Source organism: Tympanuchus pallidicinctus, unplaced genomic scaffold (genome assembly GCF_026119805.1).
Source record: "Tympanuchus pallidicinctus isolate F22 unplaced genomic scaffold, pur_lepc_1.0 scaffold14, whole genome shotgun sequence".
NCBI lineage: Eukaryota > Metazoa > Chordata > Aves > Galliformes > Phasianidae > Tympanuchus > Tympanuchus pallidicinctus.
Window position 1 is genome coordinate 10,848,374 of NW_026294659.1, and position 20,617 is coordinate 10,868,990.

The following is a 20,617-nucleotide window of genomic DNA, read 5'->3' on the forward strand; positions in this document are numbered from 1 at the left end:
TGTAGATTTTTTTTGTTGCCTGTTACTTCAGGTTTTTTAATGTAAACATCTATTTGAATGCATGTGAGTACTGAGAAAACCGTGACCACTTGAAGGCTGCTGCATAGGTGTTGGATTTGTACTTGGAAAAATGTTCTCAGGTTGCTTTTTATTTTCATAAATATCCCTCTCAGTATCTCAAGAGAGTGTCCTTGCATGAAATGGGAAAAAGTTATGTTTGTATAGACGTGATATCTGAAAGTTAACACGAAGATATCAGGACCTTAATTGAATAACATTCTAAAATTCTTCAGTGATACTGTGGAAGAAAATAGGTAGCATTGTTGTGTTGTCCTGTGAAATAATGTGAAGCTCATAATTCAGTCACAAGTGCACATAGCACACTGCTTTGTGGTCTTTACAAATGTTTTCCTTAAGAGTTCTTAAGTACGTGTTTCAAATGGGGAGAGAGGGTTCACTCTGGAGAAGATATACAGCCTTCAGTAAACAACGTTTTGTTTGTTCTTTATGGTTTTATAAGTCCTGTCCTATAAGTACGTTATGAAAAGTCTTGTGCTGTCCTCTCCCATTTGGGAGGATGGGAAGTGGAAGGCAGTGGAAATAAAGCGTAGAAGAATGAGTCGCACAGAATCACAGAATGGCCAGTGTTGGAGGGGACCTGAAGGATCATGAATCTCCAACTCCCCTGCTGTGCCGCGCCACCAACCTCCCCATTTAATACTAGACCAGGCTGCCCAGAGCCTAGTATTGAGTTGAATATATAGGGACTAGCAATGAGCTGAAATAAATGCATTTTCCATGCACATGGAATAGGTGTACAATGGGACGGTCCTAGGGAAATTGTGCAGTTGGTTTTGTCATACCCCTCAGTCCAGTGCAAGTTGAACAAAGTCCGTTTTTGGACCAGAGCATTTTGGAGTTGAGGAAGTTGTTTTTCAGAGATAAATGTTGCATTTTAAAAATGCAACAAAATTAGCATTCATCTGTTCCTCTTGTATGCGCTTGGAGAGTAAAAGATTGTTGTAAATGAGTGTGTTGGAATCAATTAAATGTCTGTTGTAATTATTTCTATTATTTGTACTCCTCTCACGTTAAACATTTCATAATAATTGATTTCTAATGTTTTTTTTTTTTTATACTCTACTGAAGGAAATGATGATTAGGAAATTTTCTCAACATTTTCAGAGTGCACAGGGTGGTGTTTAAGTGATGATATATTTTCAGAGACATAGAGTGGTTCGGTGTGGCTCATAATGTCTGCAAGTGAAAGAACTGCAGTTTTGCAGTTCTATTTCACAGGCATGAATGGCTGTAAAACATGTAATCTCTGCTTGACTTGTTGAAACCAATTTCTGTTTATTCACTGTGGTAATATTCTAAGGTACCAGTTTCTCGTTGGACCATGCTGAGTTACTTGATGTCATTAAGCTTCCTTATATAAGAGATATTTAGTGTTGTTTTGGTCACTGGGTTATTTTTTTTGGTGAGGGGTTTCATAATTAGTTTTGAAATTTTCTTGACTTTTATCTGCATGGAAAAGAGCTTGAAAAAGTCCAAAGGCATTTTTCAACTGAAGCCTCCTACTGATGAAACTGATTAAAAATTGGACTAACCGGATCGCTTTCTTAATGGATGGTGAAGCTAGTGTGGGTTGGGGCACAGTGTTTCCCCTCCCTGCATCCCTATACTTCCCTGCATTGAGCACATTTCTTGTTTCTTGTTGTCCTTCAGATCTTGTATCTACATGAACACTTGAGTTTGCAATATATTTTTGGTCACCCAATAATACGCTGTTCTTATAAACTTAATTATTAGCAGCAATTTGCAAATGCATAAGAATAAACAATAAAAACCTCCAATTGCATTTCCTTGGTTTACAACATTTATTTTTTTTTATAAGATTTTGTATTTAAAAAAAAAAAAATGATTTGAAGTCTTTTGGGGATCAATTAAGATGTTGGAAATTCTAATGGGTGAAGAAGGAGAGAAGGGTGTGAAGAAAGGGTGGTATTTGTGAGCAGTGATGAGAGCTGTGTGAACGTACTGAGAAACTGATGGAGATTGCTGAATCACATGAGGGTTGTTACATAATTCAGGTTTGGAAACAGGCAGGAGCAGACTTATAAACTTGTGCAGCATATCGGAAATGATTTAGTGTTGCTCTGCAAATTGATGTGGTTCAAATTAGTGTCCTTTTTTGCTTAATAAATAGAACACTTCTAGATGGATTGCGAGAGGCTTTGTGCTTGTTTTGTGTGTACTTTGACCTCCTCGCTTAGTGCTTTTAGTCTGTGCTGCTTTGGGTTTTCACTTGCATCATGTTGGTTACGATTGTTCTGTGAATGGATTATCATCAAAGTGCATTCATTCTGTGATTTATCTTTTATTTTATTTTTAAACAGAGTTTTTAATGATCACAGTTTTTTTTTTCCCAGATCTTATTTCTGTCTTTTAAAAATTTGATGCCTGGGTTGTTTTGTTGCTAATATGGGAGGCGATTTTCTTGATTCTGTGAAACAAAGAAGAGGAAAGTAACTTGTATTTAGAATTTATTTTCATGTTATAGGTGCAGAAGTGAAAGGTGAAAGAATGGGAGGAGGCTGTATTTTGCTGTTTACCAGAAGAATGTTCATTCTTGCTGGTGAAACACTACCTGCTTCCTAAGAAATATTATCTGTATGGGTAGTTGTGATAGAGCTGCACTGCTTTATGCCACATACTCCTAAACGGGCTACTTTTATCAGCAATCTCTTTGGGCACCCACATTTCAGTGCAGAATGTCCTGCAGAATTTGAGTTACTGCAGTTTTTGTTCGTCACAGGCACTGTGCTGTCTTAACTCCATTAAAAAATATTTGACTTGAAACCTGGCAAAGTAAATATCTCAACTTGGATAAAAGCTGAGAAAACTTAATAGAGCTCTTCAGCTCAAGTACTTTTTTCCAGTGTTTCTTCTTATGTTTGTGCTAAAATAAATCTGCCTTCTGTGCAGTGTACTTCATTCGTATTTCTTTTTAAAACTCCTGTGTCAGAAATTTTGGGGGAGGTGAGGAGGACTGCGGAGGATGAACAGATAGGAAGGGCAGCTCAGGAGAGGGAGACAACAACTAGAAATCCAATTTGTAGATTCTGATGCTGCTGAGAAAATAGATGTCAAGTGTTAAGTGTCTGCCATGGTTATCAGTTTTGACATATTCTAAGGAGGGAAGGACTAGAACAGCAAGGAGTAAGTGCTTTTTATTTTATCTGAACATGGTGGGAGATATCTGGCACCTGGAAAAAGCTATTTTAATCGTCTTGTGTGGCTGTATTGTAATACAGTTGATTGCAATGATCTCGTCCATATAGCATCTGGGTTCTATTAGGGCTGTCTTAACCAATTTCAGTACATGAAAGTGTGAATGTGTAAGTGTAAAATACGTGTATCTCTTGAATTGACATGGTTCCTTGAGGCAGAGGAAAGCTTCCCCTCCCTGTTTCTCTTCTCCCCCATGTGGGGCTGGGAAAGGTTTCAGTGCTTGCTGAAGTGATTCTGGCGAAGTGTTTGTTGAAGAGTCTGGTTGTTCACTACTTTCATGAGATCCTCTCTGCTTTGATATAGCACTATCACTATAGCCCCCATTTTGGTTTGGTAATCCTGTTTGAAGTACATTTATGTGATTTTTTGCAGGTAGGTATTTGTTCACATATTGTTAGTTATAGTTGTGTACCTGTCGATGTTACAACACAGATTTTGAATGAATAAAACTTTATGGTGCAGGTACATACTAGGTTGAGCTGCATAGGTAGCTGCAGGCAGACATAGATAGCGGGCAGGTAACCTTACCTGCAGGAAGCTTCTATGTGCTAGTTCTCTGCAGTGCTCCCATCAGCCATCTGCTGTATACATCTTCATAGGTGGGGAATAGGTATGTATACCTTTCTAGGTAGTATTTTAGTCATATCCAAAGTATTGAGGATGAATTGTGAAAATATGGAGACAGCGCTGCTGTTGTACACGCAGTGTACGTGAGTGTGAGTGTGTGAATAGAAAGTGCCCATCAGGTACTCTCTGCCTGTGCTTTACTGGGCATTAGAACTCCTGTCTAAATTCATGTTTTTACCTCAGGTCTTCTCCGTGTCTGTTGATTTTTGGCATCATGTTTGCAAATAACAGAATTTCCTTGCACGTTTCTCAGCTTGAGGAGAGTCTAAAACCATGCAGATGTTCAAAAACAAAAATAACAAAACAAAAAAGATAACAAAACCAACTTAAATTCTGTTGAGAAGCCCCAGGAAAGTGAGACTGAGTAACTGTGTGTGTGTGCTTGTCATGGACGAAGAATCATAGAATCTCAGAGTTATTCATGTTGGAAAAGACCTTTAAGATCTTCGTGTCCAACCACAATGTAATCATAATACACCAACTCTGACATCAGTCTTCACTGAGTTGTTGACTCATAAAAGAAAGCAATTTTACGATGTTCTTTGATATGTAGCCCTGCAGTGTAATGTAGTACCAGTTAAATGTTTGCAGTGCTGTTTTATAATTAAACCTTTGTAAAATTGTTACAAATGGTATTTTGTAGCTTCATGGTTGAAACAGTAGTAAGACTTCTTTTCCATAAAGAGCGAAAAGTAAGACTAAATATGTTTATTTTTGAATTTGACCTGGCGCTCATTTTAAATATACTCGTACAACGTTTGTTTTCCCTTCTGATTGGCAAAATGTGATGGCTTTTTTTCCTGTTTTCTCAATGCTATAAAATAGGAAAACAATGGAAAATGATGCTTTAATTTTGGATGCTTTGCTGTCCCTTTTTTTGCAGACTCTAAGTCCATTTTCCCCCTTTTTCCCCCTTTTTCAGAAGTTGGACAAAAAGCAATTACTAGACACAGTGATAACAACAAATAAGAGAACATTTTGCACCTCAGAGGGTCTGTTATAAAACAGAGCAATTTTCCATTTCATTGACTCACAACTGTTTTATTTTCTGCTGTAACCTCAAAATATCTAGTAGAGGTTTTAGACATAATTCATCAAAACTTCAATTATTTTTTTAATAGGCTATAAATGCTTAGTTTAATTGAAACAGTACCATGGTACAGGACCTGTAATAATTACTGAAGCAGACATTCCTGAAACAAAAGTTGGGAAGGGTAGTAGGATTATGATATCTGGACACTGAATGTTCATTCAAGCCCTTAGTTTTTTTTAAAGTGAATTTTAATACATACATATGTATTTTTTTAATGGAATTTTTAATGGAATGAGTATTCTGTGTGAGGAGATGCACTTGAAAAGTTTCCCCACAGGAGTCTTCCGAGGTCAGAACTTCAAAATGATGTGCAAGGCTTTTAATCTAAATGCTCACTAGCTTAGAAAAGATACCTTTATCTAGATAATTCTTAAAGAATGATACATCTTAAGATTGCAGCTTTGGTTTTGTTGTTGCTTTTATTTGCTTGTTTGATTTTAATTTCTCTGGTAGGGTATGTCTGTCTGAAATTCTGCTCCTCTGCCAGCAGGAACGCTGAATTCTTAGATAGTCCCATGGCACTGTTGTTAATGCGGACAAATAATGCAGCATGTCCAATTTTGTGTAAAGTAAAATTGTACATGATTCTAATAATTAACTCTCGTGTTAAAAGATTTATCTAACAAAAATGACAGGCACTTGTGTTCCCTCTGCTTGAAAGGAATGGAGTAGGTGTAAAGTCTGAAAAAGAATGAGACAGTCAATTTAACTAATAAATTTTGACATGTTGCTTTTGACCTCCAGGTAAATCTGATAAATTGCCCCTATACCTGTATTGAGGAATCCATCCGTGAGCATGTTTTAACCACTTACCTATATCACAAGAAGTGTTAGACTTTGCATGGAGTGTACATGTTGCTATGCTTTTGAAATATTTTGTTATTTGCGCTTAACAAGAATTTTTGCAGTACCATTCATCAGTTTTAATTGCTGTATTGATGAGAAAATTAAAGAAAAATCCAGGAAATCTGTAATTTACCGTTAACTTTCTGAGTACAAGGGGAATGGATGTGCTCTGCTGAGAAACTTTGCTCGAGTTGCAGGGGGAGAAGACGAGAGAGCATCTCAGAGGAACCCCTCCTCCATCTGGGCATTGTATCACTTTCCAAATAATGCAGCATTTTTTAACGGTGATGCTTCACCCTGGAATTTCCCAGGGATGCTGTTGTCCCCCTGTGTGTGATCTCTATAGATGTTCAAATTTTCTGGATGGAAATGACATAAGTATCATCAGGGTTGATGGAAAAGCGCCTTCAGTAAAGCCTTTCATGCGTGTTGAGTTTTCCTATTGCAGAACTTTCCTTTGTGCATTAAAAACCTGTCATCCTTCATCTACTGATAGAATAATAGCATGCTTCCTTTCTCCAGTCTATGATGAGAATGTAGAATGCTAAAACATGAGACATACTGAAGTATGTCAGTGAAGAAACTCATCAGTTTAGATTGCTGGGAGAGAGGCACGTTTAGTTGAGTAGAACAGCTCTGATTTGAATGGAGGACACATCTTCAGTAGGCGAGAAAGTTATTTGACTGCTAACTATGTTGACAATGACTGTGATGCTTGCCATTTCAGAAGTATTGCGTTCTTTGCAGAACCATAAAAATAGTACAATTTTTCATACATCCATGTGATTGCTCTTAAGTTGCATAAAAAAGGTAAAACCAACTACACTTTTTCTAGTTTATAGATTCCTGCTGAAACATTCGTTGATGGCATTTCTTTTCTTTGGAAATAACTATTTTTAAATTCTTTCTTTAAGAAAAAAAATTTATATACTTCCTTAGATTTAGAAATAAATTTGTTTTTTTTTTTGTTTTTTTTTTTTTTTTTCCAATTTTGGCATTTTAAAATTTGCTCTCTTCTGAACTGAAATTTCAGTTCTAATTTTTGTAATCCTTTTTCCAGCATATATCTAATGAAAGTGTTCAACTGTTGCATTTGGTACAGCATTACCTTGGTAATATTTCAACTCCTTGTTTTCTTCCTTTTCAGAGAGATACAGACCTCAAATTCTCTCTCATGTCGGGACAGGGGAGGAGTGATTGAAGTGCAAGTGGACGTAGTGCATATAGATGGAAAAAGTTATGGGTGGGAGGGTTTGGAGATGCAGAACTTGGGTTCTCTTAAAGAATCTATGAGTATCTGATGTGATGCTGATAAGTCCCTCACTTGAAGAAAAAGCAAATCACAGTAAGTGTTCTTTACAGTTGTTTGATTGTACCATACTGTCTGTGAAGCAACCTCAGAAGGATAGATGCTTAGTGAAGAAGTGGGAATCAGTTCTTGCATTGGCTCAGCAAGAATTAGTCTCTTGTTCTGCTCACCTTCTTGGAATGTACCGTTGATCAGTGTTGAAACCAGAGTCTTCGTGTTCTTTGAGCTCTTCCTTGAAGGGAAGTCTAGATGTTGTAAGCAGTGTGGAGTTTGAAAAATGCGAATAGAAAGCAAACAAAACTTTGGAGTGCAGATTGCTTCAAGCAGAAGTATTTCTGAATGTATGTTGAGAACAAGCTACTTAGAGAATCTGATCATCTGTTCTTAGGTAACTTGAAAAATTGCACTAAGTGGATAGCGACTTGCTGGCATTCAGAAGAATTTGGAAAAATACTAACCTATTGCCTGTATCCACTTTTCTGGGCTACTGTGTAATGTCAGTTGATTTTGTAGAAGTGATTTGTCCTGCTGTGTCATTTTTTTTTTAACTCATTCACTGCAGGAATGGGATTGATGAATCAGTGTGACCTGGGTTGGAAGGGACCTCAAGGATCATCAAGTTCCAACCCCCCTGCCACATGCAGGGCCACCAACCTCCATATCTAGTACTAGACCAGGCTGCCCAGAGCCCCATCCAACCTGGCCTTGAACACCCCCGGGGATGAGAGATCTGACATCCCAGATATGGTAGAAACAGTAGGCAGTTCAGAGCTTCCACCTTGTTTTTTCTTCCTGGCCTGGTATTTATTCTGCTAGGCTGGAAGGTTTCTTGATTAAATTTTATCTGATAATACCAGACAAAAGAAATGTTCCTGGTTTCCTTCCTCATTCAGTCTTCTTTGCTTAGCTTAACTGCTAGTGTTTTTTCTTTCTGTGTAGGTCTGTCATTTAAGGAGTTATTCTAGCTACTTCTTTCTGAATTCCCAGGCTCATCAGAAAGATAACAATATCATCATTATTAGATATCATAGCTACATAGATGCTGTGTAATGTGTGTTTGTTTGTGAGTTATGTGATTCTTGCTTTGATTGGGGGATTTCAATATATGTATACTTTTTCTTCTCCCCTCCCTGACAGTGAAATTGGGATCCATTTCTTTTATTTATAGTTAGGGCTCTGGTTCTTGGGATCAAAGATCTGTTCCCAACTTTGTGAACTCTTAGTGAAACTAAGAAAGCTGGAAGAATTATCCCAGTCCTGGTAAGCATGGTAGAAGGGGGATAAATCAAGCAGCATCTGATAAATGTTTAAAAGAAAATGTGTGTGTTGAGAGAGGGTGTTCAGTCATCTATGCGATTGACTTGTTATTTTTGGAATGAGGAACATAAACATTGTCATTCACTATTACTATTTTCATTATAACTAAAGGATGGAGATCTATAATGGTTGCAGGGCAAGAAGGATCTCTTTAAACAGAACCGGTCTGATGGTGGGGTTTTATATTCTGTTGTCAACTGATCTGCAGGAAACTTGGCTTATTGCAGCTTCTGGAAGTTTTCATTTCACTGATTTTGTTGAAAGTTGCATCAGTTTTGCAGAATGCTGCAGACTTTCAATGTTCTAATGATCTCAAAGAGCAAGTTGACAAATTCAGGGAAGAAAAATCCATTAAGAGCAATTAAATACTAAGACATTTTATTTGGCTTTAGAGTCTTCTGCACCGCAAATCACTGGAGGATGGGAAATGTATTCTTGGGAGGGGAAGACTTAATAGTTGAAAATAAGTGAAGTTACTCTGAGCAGCACCTTTTTAAAAGTTCATATTACTGTGAGATATACATATATATTTATTATTTATTATTTATATAATATAAATATATAATATATTATATATAATAATATATATAATAATAATATATAATATATAATATATAATATATATTATATATATATATATAATAAAATATATAATATAATATATAATATAATATTTATTTATTTATTTATTTATTTGAAAGCTTTCCATCACTCCCTGTCTAAACAAGAGTTTGAGTTACGTTTCCATTTGGTGACGCCCTATTTCCATTTTGGAAAACAAGGATGATTTTCTGATGAAATATAATCATTGAACGCTGTCTAGAGCAGATTACTCTGTGGAGCTGTATAAGGATGTCAGCACGCTTTATCCTGTTCTGTCTCTGAAATCCATAAAAATATAATAACATAAGTGAAATCATCCATTCCGTTCATAATGGAGCATTATAACTGTCTCAGTTTTGTTTCTGATCTCAGAATTTAAGCAAACAGAGCCCTCTGTCTGAAATTTATAATAAAATTTGGAAGAAAAGCTCATCTGGAAGGCACTTTGTCTTTGCTATTCTCAGGCAGTATGTCTTTCAGTGGGATGTCAGCCTTTTTCTTTCCAAAATTTTATCCTTCATAGAATCATAGAATGATTTGGGTTGGAAGAGACCTTTAAGATCTACCAGTTCTAACTTCCCTGCTGCAGACAGGGACACCTCCCAGTAGACCTTACTCATAATCCCATCCAGCCTGGCCTTGAATGCTTCCAGGGAAGGAGCATCCACAACCTCACTGGCAACATGTTCTGGTGTCTCACCACCCTCACAGTAAAGAATTTCTTGCTAATATCTAGTCTAAATCTACTGTCTTCCAGTTTAAAACCATTTCTCCTTATCCTGCTGCTGTGTGCCCTTATAAAAAGTTTCTCCCCAGCTTTCCTGCAGGCCCCCTTTAGGTACTGGAAGGCTGCTACAAGGATCCACAAGAGCTTCTCTTGCCCAGGCTGAATAGCCCCATTCTTGTGCATGGATGTTAAAAACTTCCCTTGATCATGTTGTCTATACCACTTGCTTTCATAGAAAGAGAGCATTCAGATACTCCTTGCAGGAGAGTACTTCTGAGCTAGGCTTAGAGGAAGAGGAGTCTGCAGCAAACGGGTAATTAATGTCATTTCTGAGCTCAAGACAAATCTGGATACATGATGCTACAGGAAGACAAGTAGTTTTGAATTGAGAATGAATATCACAAACTGCTTTGGAGAAATAAAAGCATCTAAAGAAACACAATTGATATTTTAGATTTTTTTTAATGCTAATATTGAGTGCTTTTATTAATTCTGGTGTTTGACATAGTCATGCAAATTTAAATTCATGTAGTATCTTTCTATGTTCACTGTTAACTAACCTCTTTAAACATTGATTTTATCTTTTCTTAGGGTTCTAGTTCTTATCTTTTCAGCCTTCCCTCTCTTCTCCCCCCCCATTCTTGCAGCATGTACACACAAACTAAGAGATGTTGTGTGTGTGTGTCTTAAGATATTCTTGTCTCCAGTTCAGAGTGCAGGTACCAGGAATGACTTTGCTTTGTTCTTTGGCTGCAATGCAGTGAATCACTGAGGTATTGGAGCATTGTCTTGCTCCTTGTCGTGGTAACTCATCTGTTCTGGCTGTTGAAAGAAAGTAGTTGACAGTTTTCCAATTATTTGGAAGAATGTGATCTTCCATGTTGACAGAGGATTACTCTGTGGTAAGTGGAACAAAGATTCCTGTCTCTATGCTGTGTCAGTCAAATGTGAGATGAGCAGCAATTTGCTGGACTGAGTTGCTGAGCTACTCTAAAACCAGAAGCGTAGTTCTACTTGTGAGTCACTTTGTTGGACACTGCATTTAGAAAGGATGATTGGCCATATACAAGAATTACAGCATGGAACTCCAAATGAAATTGAGTTCCACAAAATACTCATTGACTCGTAAGTTTGAGTATTATATATATACAGTATATATAACTAAGTTGTATTAAATTATTGGTGTAGTAACTCCCACTTCATTTCAGCAAAAATAAATAAAGCAGACTTTTTGCTTTATTCCATCCCAGCAGGATTCTCTATTTGAAGGGGTTTAGGTGGACAAGGGAGACTGAAGCAGTTTGCTAGGCTGGAATGATCTTTGTTTTACTGAACGCGTTTTCTGAATTAACATGTTGAAGACTTTTCAGTCTTGTGCTGTTTAAGCAATCAAGAAAGGAGTAAACCACCTCTCTCACTAAACATCTCTATTAAACCAAGTAACTGGTTTATAACCTCTCTTTTGCTGCACATGGAAATACATGTGCAACATTGCACTCTGCTCTCCAGGCCGAATTCACAGTAAAGCTTTTTTCTCCTTTCTCAAACATGTAGCCGTGGCATAAAGATCAAATTAGATCACCACAGTAACATCTTATCTATCAACACAAGTTCCAAAAAATGCATCTGTTCCGTATACCATCTTTGTGAACATACTCATGTTTAGACAGAAGAATTACCATCTTAGACTGAATCTAGAAATGTTTAGCTACTGTGTCTGTATAAAAATACTTTCACCTGTAGCAGACTTTATCAGCCACCAGCAGCTGAGACCTAGTAATTCAAATTTTGTGTTTTATAAATACAAAAATAGACAAAGAAGTTATGCTTACATGTGTTCATCTGCACTGACACATAGAAGAAGAAACTAAAGAGTCAGAGCAGCCTGTGATCAACACTGAGTTGAGACCTTGCAGTTTGAAAATGTAAAGGAATAGTTTTGTCATAGTTTTGTACCATTGCTGATTTATAAACAGTCCCTGTCTAGCACTGCTTTTCACATCTTTGCCAGTGCTACCATTTCTAGAGTGCTATAGTCAGTGGCTGCCAGAATTGATCAGAGTTATTAATATCCAGATAATTATTTTTAACTGGATCTGTTTCCCTGTCAAGTTCAGTGTGTAGCTCTGTCCGAGCAACTGCAAATGTGCAAGGAGAAAAATGAAATGCAACTGAAGCATGTAGCTCTTTCAGCCTATACTAGTACAACGAAAATGTCTATCAAACTTACAGTGAGTTTTTGGAAAAAGAGAGTGAAATCCTACCTACGCAGTCACGGAGAAGTGAAATGTCAGAGAAATCAAATTCTGTTGATCAGTACAAGATGAATGAAAAACAAGAAATTGAAGGTGGCCTGTCAGCCTTTTCCATGCAGGTCTGTAACCTTTGATATTTGTAGGCAAATATGTAGTTTCTTCATGACTGTAACTGGCGGGGCCAAATGTTCTGGAAGTAATATTGTGATGTTTATTAAAAGCTCCGCAGTATTTGAACAGAACTTAGGAGTATATCCTACCATACTCTGAAATAAATCTATAAATAAAAAGCATAACAGGAGCAACAGTGTCCCCATGCAGTTGGCTAGCAGAAGTCGGAAGGAAGAATATGGAAAAAGGTTAAGATGAGCACATGTGTAAGACTACTCTTTACTTTCCGTTTGCATGCTACCACCAGGAATCCAAGTCTTTGGCATATTAAAGTTGCTTCCAGCAGGACTCCAAGGGCCATTTCCCCTGCTGCTCAAGTCCTCATGGAACTTGCAGTCTGGGCCGCATAGATCACATGGCTATACAGAAAAGATGTGTGGGCATGGGGCCACTGCTTTTTAGAAAACCTTAACAGAAATGCAAGATTTTGCAGCTTAGGTTATGTTCTGTAATCACAGGATCTGTCAGCCACCTGCTCAAAGCAAAAGAGCCATTCTTTTATGATCCAAGTATGTGAATTTGTTTCTATACTGAAAAAAAAGCTGAAGCTTTCACACTATTGTCCCTAGTAGTTGATCCTGACGCTACTCAGTATATAGCAACAATTCCCTGGAGACCGCATACCGTTCTCCAAATATATGCCACAAAATATGCCACTCAGGCTCTTATGCATAAATAACTATAGGCCTTTGGGAGCTGACAGGCTAACTGAATTTGGAATTGTTGTAGGAGTTGAAAAGCATCTCTAGAGATCATCTACTCTTGCTAAGGCAGGTTCCCTACAGTAGGTTACACGGGAAAGTGTCCAGACAGGTTTTGAGTATCATCAGAGAAGGAGGCTCCACAGCCTCTGTGGGCAGCCTGTTCCAGTGCTCTGTTACCCTGAAAATAAAGTTAATTTTCATGGTTTAACTACCTATCAACGTGTTCTCCACATTCTCTGCATCTGCAAAAAGACGAAAATCCCTGCAAGTGGTATATTACAAATGTGTGGTATTAACTGTGGTTTATTCAGAGTCTTCAAGAAATTTTCTAGTACCTTGAAAATGATTAGATTTATAAAAGATTTTTAAAATAAAGCTGGATAAATCATACTTGCTAAAACTCTGTTTCTTGAGCAATAATCACAACAGTTTAAAACTGTTAAAGATCATGTGCCTGCAACTCAGCAGTGTGAAAACAATTAATATATAAAGTATAATATATAGTTAATATGTAAAAGTTATTATTCCTGTGACATAGTCCGGCATTTGTAACAAAATTCATTAGTTTAAAACCTTAGCAAATAACTACAGTCTTGACTGTCAGATTTTTTATCTTTTCAGAATCAGTATTGTCAAAAAAACAACAGTACCTGTGGAGGAAAACTGGCAAATGCATTTTCCTTAATTCACGTATACATTTATCAACATCAAAGGCAGGGAAACCACAGAGGGTTTTAAAAAATTCAAGAAGTTACCATTGTTTTGCATTAAAATGAGCTTTGAACTAATTTTAAATCATCAGAAGTTGCTCATAATATAGTAAACTCAATTGCAAAGTTATAGTAGTACTTTATATATATATTATATATAATATATTAGTTATAGCAGCGCTGTAAAAGCAGTCTTTTAAGTGAACTCATTGTAGTTTAAAGGTTTCTGTCTTATTTGGCCATTCTTTAGCATCTCTCTAGCTGTGTCCTTCATCATTTAGAAAACTACTCCATATATACTTGATACATAAGAAGTATGACAGATTAAACACTTCACTCACAAATAATGAAACCACAGTTTCACGAATCAGTAAGTTCAGCTGCCAGTCAATCTTCCTTTTGCATGCATTATTGCAACTATTTTTTATTTTTTTTTTTGGAAGATGACATTTTGGATAGTTTTCTTAAAATGTTTTATTCACTTTCATATGGAATACAGGTCATCATTATTTATACCCATCATCTTCAAAATATTTTATCAAATAGAACGAGCGTGGAATGCTGTGTTCTTCATTTGCCATTTTTTCCATCCTTTTCCAGCAAAGGTAGGAGTCCCCCTGAGCTTACAAGATACACCATTATTCCTCTGTCACTTTCTTACTACTGGAGAATCATTATCATGAATCACAAGGAAAAAAGCCTTAAAATCATTAATTATACAGCTCTACCTGAGACATTCCACATAAAATGGGAGTGGACAAGCTGAATTTAACAAGGCAGGAGTGACTACAAAGTGATACAAATACATATACAATAATACAATACAAGGAGACAACTGAAAAAAACAATGGAAGAAAACAGCCACAAAAACTAAGATGCAAAGTGTCTGTAGCATCTACTGTTGTCATGAATCTTACTTCAGGCTGTGCTGGGCAGTAACTGCAACAGAGTTGAACAGAGAATTCTGTTTAATTGGAACGTTTAACATTGAATTTTTAACCGAATTCCCTACAGATTCAGTTTTTACCTGTATATTGCTTTTTTTTTTTTTTTTCTTTTTTTTTTTCCCCCGGCTGTTAGCCACCGTTGAATCAATTTCATAGAAAGTGATACTTCTCAAAGCTTAAAACCTCAAGGAATATCACAGAGAATATTTACTGGAGAAGAGTTTCCAGACCAAGTATACAGAAGTAAATCAGCTTCTCTTCGTTGGGAAGAGAGTTTTAACCCATCAGTGCAAATATAAAGCAAGCATTTGCTCATCTTGCCTGAAAAAGATGTCACAGGGGACAGGACGTCGTTCAGGTGCTCCTCCAGGAAAACCAGAGGAATTCCAATTGGTGTGTAAGCACACAAAGACCAGTGGGAAAAAGAAGGACAGGAGGAGCTGAAGGACAACAGGCAGAAGCTTTTCATTTCCGCAGGCTTCATTAGTGCTAGTTGAAAACAGTTTGTTCTGTAAACTGCAAACTGAACAAAATCCCACATTTGGAACAAAATGCTGAATATCAGCCTTAAGCAAAAAAAAAAAATAAATCTTACTACTTGCTTCAACTTTGAGTTGTTTTTTTAATATGAGTCACTAACATTATAAAATACAGTTTAACTGGATAGCATAGTTTGGATATATGTGTATATATTTAATATTTGTTTTTACTATAAATATATGAAATATTAAAATGTAATTTTTAAGGTCATTATTTAAAGCAGAGAAATACCAGATCGTTGATAAATGGTTGCTAGTTAGATATCAATTATTACTGAAAATGATTTTCTAATTAAGACAGTAGTTGGTTTAGTAGTAATCGCTAATTGGGATTCTAATTGGTGATTTGGTGTTTTATTTGTTAGAATGTACAAATACTTAAAATAGGATACAACAGACGAGCCAGCAGGCCCACATGACAGGCAGCTGGGGGAGCAGACAAGATGGCCAGCAGCCAAGAGCAAAGCAAAGCAGCTGGGCAGCCCACCAACCATTCCCACAGAATACTTCATTTCCATCAAATCATCATTTTTTAACAGAAGACCATACCTCAGTAAATTTTCAGCCCACTCAGTGAATATATATATAGTAGTGAGTTTAAGAGCCTTCAACTTTTAAAGACAAAACAAAAAAATATGGGCAAGGCAAATGGTTGGACACCTTTTTCACTCTCTCTTGTCTCTCTTCGCTGTTCGTTGGTGCACTACTTAGCTCTTTCTTCATTTGTGCTACAACTCAGTCTTCTTCTTCCCCTCACTAATTCCTCTTCTTCTTACTATTACATCACTGTTGCTGTGCCTGATATTGCTTATTATTTCTGTCAGTCATTTAACTTCTGGAAAATCAACTCTGAACTGCTTCCAGAAACATCACAGCTGTGCTGAAGCAAGAACCTGAATGTTTTTAAATTTGTAAGTCTCTCCTTAATTCTGGCTGTTAGCGTATCTTAAAAGGGAAAGTTATAAGAAACCTCTCAATGTTGTTATCTTTAAGATCTTTTCCTCTGGGGCACTTTATTGCTAAACTTGATTACTTACACAGCTAGCCAATAGCCTGAAGGAGAAGGAAGAGAGGAAAAAAGAAGACAGCCAGTTCACCAATTTTATGTTACAGAGATTTTCTCCTCTGTTAATACGACATCCTTTTATATGACTCTGGGGAGCACTTATTTAAAGATACCTTGCAAAGTTAAGTTCCGCAGATTAATTTCAAACTACAACAGCTTCGCCTTGATGTGAGTGGATACCCTCTTATTCTTGCACTAAAAGTTTGCAGAATTTCTTTTTACATCATATATGTTGATTCATCCTCCTTCCTGTCTCCTCTGGAAGCAATTCTCATATACGCTTCTATCATTTATCTGGAATTTCATTCTGCTGTTCTGTGTTTAAGAAGAGGATGATTAGATTCTAGCAAAATGTCAAGTTGAACTATGCTTACCTTTCATACAGTAACATGTTTCTCAGTATAGTCTTCTGTATCTTTATTAAATTGCTGTTGGTTTTTTTTGGTGTCTAAACGTTCTGTACTGTTTTCTTCTTTTGATTCTCAGATTAACTTCTCAGACATCAACTATGTACACATGAGGTGCTGTAGACAAATAATTTTAAATAATGCTTCAGTTTAAAAAGCTCAAAGTACCACATGAAATTCTACCTGCTATCATAGCTCTGTAATCAAGATGGTTTTTTAAGCACTTACAAATTTCTAGCATTCAGTTTGTTTTCTGTTTGGGAATACATCTATTCGCTTTCACTTCAAATTCATTAAAAATGAATGAAAATTTAATACCAGCCCCACATTTACATTTTTTCCATAAGACACGAATGTAAGTCAATTAGATTTAATTTTCTAGATCTAAGTGTAGTTCTTCCCCTAACAACTTAATAAACAACAGTTTTCCATTACTTTAGAGAACTACTTAAACTTATATTTTGTATGTCGTTTTTCATTTTTCTTGAAGAAATTCCTCTCTAACATAACTTGTATCTGATGACCTCTTATTTAAAGTAAGATTTTCAAGAAAGGCTGATTTTTTTTAAATGCAGTCTGAAGATGAAATGATCTACAACAATAGAATTTTCATAAGATTTATTATTTAATTGCAGGTATTAAAAAAATGAAGTAAATTTTCTTTGCTGTGTGGGTGGTCAAAGATTGGAATGTCTTCCTAGAGGGGTGGTTGATGTTCCATTCTTGTCATTGCTCAGAAGGCATTTGTACAGTGCCCCCAGTAATATGCTTCAACTTCTGGTTAGCGCTGAAGTGGTCGGGCTGCTGAACTCAGTGATCTTTGATAGTCTCTTCCAGCTGAACTCTTCTGTAAAATAAAATTAACTCCTCAGAGAAGACAACTGACACTGGAAAGCCTGCTCTTACAGGCAGGGAATATCACAGCCAGGCCTCTTCCAGAGTAATTTATGCCATGTTGGAGAGAACGAGAGCTCGTTCTCTGGAATGTCACACTGGAATGACGCTGATAAGATTAAGAAGTTTTGTGGGAAGCATCCTCTTTTTAACATGCCTTTTGGCATTACATTTGATCATTTTCCTCAACAAAAATATCCACAGAAATTCTGCTTTAGGAAGACCATGCTATATTTCATATTCATAATCTGGTAATTAAATAACTGATTTGGTATCAGCTGGTAGATATATTCTTCTTCTCAAATTCTCTTACGATTTCACAGAATGATAGTTATGCTGTGCAGTCGTTTCAAAACCCATTCAGTGCCTTCAGTTGACATGGGTCTCCAATAAATAGATTTTTCATGTCAGAAATTCAGTTACATAGAATGGTACAGAAGATAACTTTTTGTCTCCTGAGTTACCTGTCAGTAAAATGTATGTTGTTAAATGTAACTGAAATTTTGCTCAGTTTAAAGGAGTACTTGTGAGTAGCAAAATCCACAATATAAGCCCTACAGTCTTTTTTAACTACATAAGCTTATAAAAATGGAAAGAGATATTTGAGCCATCTAGTGGTTGGTATGAAACATTTTAACATTCTGAATGGGTTGTAGAAAATGCAAATGACATCAACTTGGAAACTGCATTTCCAATTTGTATGATTTTTAGCGGCATTGCTGTAGAACGAAAGAAACTGACGTTCAGATTCAATTTTGAGGTACAGTGTGTCTCAGCTTGCAACTTTCTTGTAGATTTCTGTGAAGACAGGGATCTGATAACATAAAAATTACGTTTAGATATTCAAAGCCGAAGAATGAATTTTAGAATGAGTTCTTAGGAATTGTGAAGATTCTGAGGAACTTGAAAATTATCTTCTTACAGTCTTTTCCATAGGTTTCTGTTCTTTATGGAAAAATGTTTGGAGGAAAAAAAGTGTTGGTTTTTATTTCCCATCAGCAGCTATTTATGGCAAGGTCTTGAATAGCAAGCATTAAATTAAACAAAAAAAGTTTACAGAAATAACCAGGACATATACTTTTTGTGATTATACTTCTATTCAAAAGCAAGTAACAGAGTCAAATGAAAACAGATTTCGTAAGTCAGAGTATGCAGAGTCACAGAATCTTACAATGTCAAGGGAAAGCACATTTTTTGATGGAAAATTCGTGTTGCAATGCAACCCTCATGATCTTTCTTGGTCCTTATAAGCGGTAAACTGTTCTAGCCTTTGATGTTGGCTGTTGCCAATTAGACTTGGCTGCATGGTGAGCTTGAAGGTATTCTGCAGTAGAGGCAGAAAAGTCAGTTACCGAAGTAATGAACTTCATGTGTAACTCACCTTGAATGAGTGGCGGGAAACTACTGCTTACATGAGCCACTGTGTTATCTTCTAGTCCTTGCAAAAGTCCCATCCAGCTTCAAGACCAGGTTAAAAAGTATTTTTAAATTATTAGGGCAAACCTAATAAATAATGAACAAGCAGTGCTTATGGTGTTACATTAAATTAGAGCTATAGTCTTTCAGAAGAGATGAATGTGCTTCATGCTGACTTTTCAGAATTTTCATTCTGAGATTTTTGGAGTTTGCATCTTTATGTTGACAGTAAATTATTATGAAATCTCAAATCTTACCCTGATTTATATTGAGAAGACAGTGGTATCTTAGCATGCTTATAAGTTCAGTTTCAAATGCTTTGTAAGGCCAAACGAAAATAAGAATGAGAAAAATTAGAAAACCAGCCACAGAACCAGGAACAGAACAGTAATAGTGGATTTTTACTTTACTGGGGCAGGAACAACTTGAAATTTTTACGTAAATTTGATATATTAGTGCATTTGGACAAATCACTTGTATTTTGGTCTTGTCATATGCTTTCAAAATGTTGACTATTGTTAGCACTTTGAATCAAAACAACAGATACATCAATATTCTGAGTGTATAACTCACCTGTATTGTGAATTTTAATAGATGTCAGAAGAGGAAATTAAATTCTTCGAAGACTGAAGAAGTTTTATTTATCTGGCATATTTTTCTGTGGTTGTGATGAATTTTGCAGTTGTGATGCAGTAGTGATTAAGGATTTTTCGATTATTCTTCTCAACTGGTATGGTGATCTGGTCTTGAATCACAATTATTGAATCTCCAAATAACATTGCACAATTTTGTTATCTTCTCTTCTGCAAAGAAGCCTGAACTGAACAGGGTAGAGGTTGCTATGCATGTATTCTATTTTGCAGGTTTCCAAGTTGCACATGTGAAAATATCTCTTACTGTCTTACTTTGTTCAAAAAGACTTCTAGACCAAGACGTTATGTATGTTCCATTTTTGAGCTTTTCGTTATTCCTAGTCTGTTGTTTCCAGAACACATTTGGATAACTGGAAATACATGGGGGGTGGAATTTAAGATCTGTGTGTTTATAATGTCTGTGTTGTGCTTTTGGGCACTGGAACTGGAATGTAATTTTATGCTAATGTTAGCGTATCATCTTTTATTGTTTATGTGCTTCCCTTTCCACCCCCTTTCTACAGTGCCCTGATAGTCATAGTATCTGGTCATTCCAAAACATTGTCTTGGAATCTATCCATTTCTGAAGCTGTGTTCCAACTGTATTCATGAATGCATCTTTGGCGATTCCCCTGTTTATAATTTGCATTTAGAAAATACAAACGAGATATATTGAAATCATAATACTGGGTTCTGTTTCTGATGAATGGTTGCTCTTCAAATTAGGTTTTGGTTACCACTTATTTTCTAGGAGAAAATTGGTTGTCTTATGTATCTCAGTTTGGTCTAACGCATTGTTCAGATACTTTTTCTGACATTCCATACAAATAAAATTGTTGAAGAAAGGAATAGGAGTGGAATAGGGATTATCTTGAAGAAGAATCTTCAACAATAGAAATTTCATCTGTGTTCATGTGTCAGGCCCTTTCATTTTAGATGTATTCATGGTCTCTCAAAAATGGCAACACACAGAAGAAAAAACTAAAATTGTGACGTAGGCAGCATATATGTTTTCTTCTATAAATAATAGAATAGCTGCTAAATAATTATACTGTGA

The 20,617-nt window shown here is 36.3% G+C and overlaps 1 protein-coding gene across 16 annotated transcripts in view; it reads left to right on the forward strand.

Annotated features, from left to right (window-relative positions):
* The window catches only part of KDM6A (lysine demethylase 6A), a 148,608-nt gene that overhangs the window by 45,982 nt on the left and 82,009 nt on the right, over positions 1-20,617 (forward strand). The gene's annotated exons all lie outside the window — the stretch shown is intronic.